This window comes from Camellia sinensis, chromosome 14, assembly GCF_055761805.1.
Source record: "Camellia sinensis isolate YWXY chromosome 14, ASM5576180v1, whole genome shotgun sequence".
Taxonomy (NCBI): Eukaryota; Viridiplantae; Streptophyta; class Magnoliopsida; order Ericales; family Theaceae; genus Camellia; species Camellia sinensis.
Window position 1 is genome coordinate 81,144,734 of NC_138974.1, and position 5,087 is coordinate 81,149,820.

General features: G+C 34.6%; 1 long non-coding RNA gene across 1 annotated transcript; it reads left to right on the forward strand.

Moving 5' to 3' along the window:
- The first annotated feature begins 818 nt into the window (after window positions 1-818).
- On the forward strand, window positions 819-2,502 carry LOC114291100 (uncharacterized). The gene is made up of 2 exons (XR_003639289.2): window positions 819-1,091; window positions 2,176-2,502. It is a non-coding gene; the product is annotated as an uncharacterized LOC114291100 (long non-coding RNA).
- The last annotated feature ends 2,585 nt before the right edge of the window (window positions 2,503-5,087 follow it).

The window sequence follows — 5,087 nt, forward strand, 5'->3', positions numbered from 1 at the left end:
GTATTAACCTGTTGTGGAATAAAAGAAGAGACACAATTGTTTGGACAAAAATTTTGAATTCAAATTCAAAATTCAATTTTTCCTGCAAGAACTTTTAGGAAAAATTCAAATAAATTTTCTGTAAAAAATTACTATTAGAACTGACCCACCACCACCACCCGCGCTCGGCCCGGACAAACGGCAGTGGCGGCGCGCGCGCGCGTGGTGGTTTGGGCTAAGGTTCACTTTGTCCATAACTCCTCCTTTCTACAAACTTAGGGTGCTCTTTGGGGCCCAACCCAAGTATTGTAGGCTAGAATTTATAAACTCAACAAAACTCTCTTAAAGTTTCAATGTGGGACAAGTCTCATAAGGAAACCCACATTACAAACTTTAAATGTTCATTCCACGAACCCGAAAACGACGTCATGTTCCCATTCACTCAAAAATGGTTTTGACGAACCGTCTTCACCGTGTCACTTGCCACGCGGCAAGGAACACTTAACCTCTTCGAACCCGCTCCAAAAGACGTTCGGGGCCCACTCAATTTTGGGCTCAAAGTCGGCCCAAAATAAGCCTATATAAACCATTTTTCCAACAGATCCTACCCTATCCGAATTTATATAGTTACCCCCAACGAGTAATGTTATATAAATAAAAAAATTCATACATAAAACTCTATTCAAGATGAATTTATTTATAATAATGATATTATCATATCCTTGTCAAATTATTTGTATAAATTTGATTTATATTTAGAATTTTCCAACCCCAATATATATAGAAAAATGATCTGTAGCTCAAAATTAAGAGCTTGAATGGCCCCAATAAAAAGCAAAGTGTTTTCTCTCTCCTCAGACTCCAAAATCATTTGTTTGTACTCACTCTCTCCTCAGATTCCAAAATACTCTCCTCAGACTCCAAAATACTCTCCCTACTCACTACAAAAGCATTCGGGCCCTTAACTTAATTTCTCTTCGAAATCCTCTTATCCGATCCTCTCATCCTTCATCCCTCTGTGAAACTTCCGACTCTGTGAACGAGTAGAAACAAATCTTGAGCTACGGGTGTCGAATCGCAGACGGAAAGTCGTTTACCCAGCAGAACAAAAGGTAAACTTGAAATCGCAAAAAACATAGGGTTTATGTGTTAGGTTTATGTGTTCGCTTCAATTTCTGAACAAATTCGTCGTACCAAACTATTTGTGTTATGATTCTGCTTGCAATTTGTGTTAGGGTTTTAGTTTTGAGTTGAATTTTTAGAACATATTTTTCGGCCTTATGAATGAATGATTGTTGGGGTTCATAAAAACCTGGGTTTGGGCATTATGGGTTTTGCCTTGAATTTTTTTTTTTGTTATGTTGATTTTGATTGTAAACCAATATTCTAACTTCTGACTGTGGTTAATTTTTCTAACTTAATGTTCAAAAGTAAATGAACATCTTTGACTCAATTTTTGTAACTTAATTTGCTTGACGAGGTTCAATTTGAAAAGCATGGACAACACAATGCTTAAAACTTTGCATTTGAAAGTTTATTAGCTGTTGATTAAATCTGTTATTTACCTAAAATAAGGATTACTCTTGGATATCTGTCTATGGAATATGGATTACTCTTGGATATCTGTTTTCCCAAAATAAGGATTACTATTTGCACCTATCATATCAGGTCTCCCGCATATGATCACTATGCAATCCTACCATAGCAAGAAAACTACACATGTTCATACCCTTCTTAGCAGTTGTGTACTAAAAAACATTAATCTTGAATCTGTATGGAATTTTCTCCTTGAAAGGTTTTCAAGTTCCTTTGTTAAGGTACTGACACCAAGTTTCGAGCAAGAAAAGGAGTACTGGATGGGAATTATTATGCAAAAACAGATCATTTTCCATAACATGATAAGTGACTCTAAATGAAATTTGCCACTGCTTGCTCCATATATCATGTCTGTTTGGTATGTTGTATTCAGATTAAAAAATGGCTTGTTCCTCTACTAACAATAGCAACATAAGATTAAAATCAAGAATGTGTGATTGTGGAAGAACAACTGCCATGTACGTTGTCCGAACCAATGAGAATGGAAATCAAGGATATTTGTTCTTTGTGTGCCCATCAAAATATGTAAAGAAATTTGTTTGTAAATTTGTTTGGAAATTGATTAGCCTGATTTGATTAACTGATTGTCATGCATTGTAGAGTAATAAGCAACATTGCAATTACTTCAAGTTCACAGATGATGATGACGACGACGTGATCTCCATAATCCGTTCCAATACTGCACCTCGTAAAGCTATAAGAAACGAAGAATTTAACGATCTAAGAACAAGGGTTTCAAAGATGGATAATGAAATTGATGAGCATGGTATAAGGCTTCGAATGATGGAGAAGAATTTCAAGGCGATGCTTTATGTTATTGTATTTTGTATTATTTTCTATTTTATAATGTAAATTATTCAGTTGTTAGCTTTTTTGGAATTTGAAGGATGTACTTATGGATTGAATGGACTGGATGGATTGTGAGTATGTGTTGTGATGATTTGAATGTGGAAAAAAAAAACTTGTTCAGTTTTCAATTGTTGTTTATTTACATGTTTTTTAATGTGAGCAACAAATTAATAAGGCCAAAATACATGTTCTGAACCTGATCTGCTTATTGATTTACATGCTCTTTTTTATTTATTTATTTATTTTGATTCAAACATGTTCTTGAATGTGAGCAACAAATTAATAAGGCCAAAATACATGTTTTAAACCTTATTTGCTTATTGATTTACATGTTTTTTTTTTTTTTTTTTTTTTTTTGATTTAAACATGTTCTTGAATGTGAGCAACAAATTAATAAGGCCAAAATACATGTTCTAAACCTTATCTGCTTGTTGATTTACATGTTCTTTTTTGTGTGAGCAACAAATTAATAAGGCCAAAATACATGTTCTAAACCTGATCTACTCTGTCCATGAACCGAAACCTGATCTGTTCATGCATTTACCTGATCTGTCCATGAACCAAAACCTGATCTGTCCATGCTTTTACCTGATCTGTCCATGAACCAAAACCTGATCTGTCCATGCTTTTACCCACTCTGTCCATCAACCAAAACTTGCTCTATTTGTGATCAATATGTTGTTACAAAACTTGTTCTGTTTTCATCCCCAACAAAAACCTGTTCTATTTTCACCCACAAATTAAGCAGAACTCTGTTTTCAGCAAAAACTACTGTGTCTATGAAAAACCTACTCTGCCCATGAAAAACTATTGTATCCTAGGTGTTTTGCATATTTCGCATAAAACGCGGACATTTCTTGCTTTGAGCTAAAATGCATATCCTTCTTCGGTTCTTCAACTTCACTACTCTCATTTAATGAAAGATTGTTCTGCGGTTCTTCAACTTCCTCAATCCCATCGAATGAAGTATTGTTTGAATCTATGTCCATTGTAGCTTAAAACTGAAATATAAATTCACAATGAGAAAGAGTATACAATCCTAAATAATTCCAAAGCTTTACGTACTCAAGTAGCAGCTTAAAACTTAAAATAACATTCCTTGTCCAAAAGCCCAATAAAGAGCAAAATTTTCTTGTCCACACATAATGATTTAACAGAATAAAACATGTATTATTTATTAGAATAAAACAATGCTATAAAACATGTATTATTAAATTATCAGAATAAATGATCAAGAAGGCCTCTTATTAAGATTTTTCCTTAAGCCCCATTAAGGGTTGGGCCTTCCTTAAATGCATTCTACTTATATCTGCAACCTTACATGCATTTTACTTGTATCTGCTGAATAGTTTTTCACAACTATTATTAGGAAAACACAAACAAACAAAGCAAAACATGTTCAAGAAGGCCTTAAATAGTTTCCAACATTTAATATGAGGTTCTGATATTAAACTCCACACGATTGGTTTCAAACTCTAAATTTGTTTGAAGATTTCTCCCACAAAATCTATATTTGTTTGAAGATTTCTCCCACAAATTTCAGATCATTAATCAATATGTTTGTACACCTTAACTATCCTAGATCATTACTCCACCATTTCAACATAAGCAAATCATCGAGAGTAAAAAATCCAGGTACCCGTGAGTTGCAGATTACACAAGCAAATCATTCCCAAATTTAATAGGCATATATATATATACAGATTACACAAGAGAGAGCGAATGAGTTGAAGTTGAAGACACACATACTCGTAAGTTGTAGCCACTAACGTTGACATGCGATTCACGAACAGGTTGATGGTGCTGGCGACAAAATGATAATTTGGTGGTCGTCGGTGGTCACCTAGGTTGATCGTGAGCAGTACTAACCAGGCCGGTGATCAGCAGTGGCACACAGGTCGGCCAGTAGGTCACGAGTTACAATTTCATCATATTCTCTCTTTACTCCCACTTCGTCTTTGTTTTCCTCTCTATTCTCGCTTCATCTTTGTTTTTGGAAATCAAACGTGTGCTTGCATGAAGGTGTGTGACTGGACGAAGGAGAAGACAACCTCTTGCCACCTCATTTGGGCCATTCGAGTTGATTGAAATTCGGGCTATCTAGCGGCACCGATATATAAGAGCAACAATGCTATAGAGCTCTAAAAGTAGAGCTCTAAAAAGTGCTCTACTGAGCTGGCATGTCCAAAAAAAAAAAAAAAAAAATTCAAGCTAAAACATCACATCAAACTGGACCCCACACACATTCATGTCATTAGTGCATGTTTTAGAGCTCTTATCCTTGAGCTCTCAAGCATTTCTCTATATAAGAGTGATGCTTTAAGGCCGACTCTTGGGGTCAAACCAAAATACGAATGGCTATGATTCAATCTTCATGTGTGGCCAAATCATATCTAACCACGCAGATGGGCTTGGACAACATTTGACATCCTCAACATTTAAGGTGTCTGTTCCAAAAAAAAATAAAAAACATTTAAGGTGATTGTTAAAAAAAGAAAAAAAAAATTTTAAGTTGATTGTATGAATTAACATAATTGCAGTGGTTGTATCTCTTGATTTATTTAAAAAAATGATAAATTGCAAACACACTCTCTGAGATTTACTTAAATTACAAATTATTTCATGTAATTCTAAAAATTACATTTTTCCCCTTAAAGTTTCTA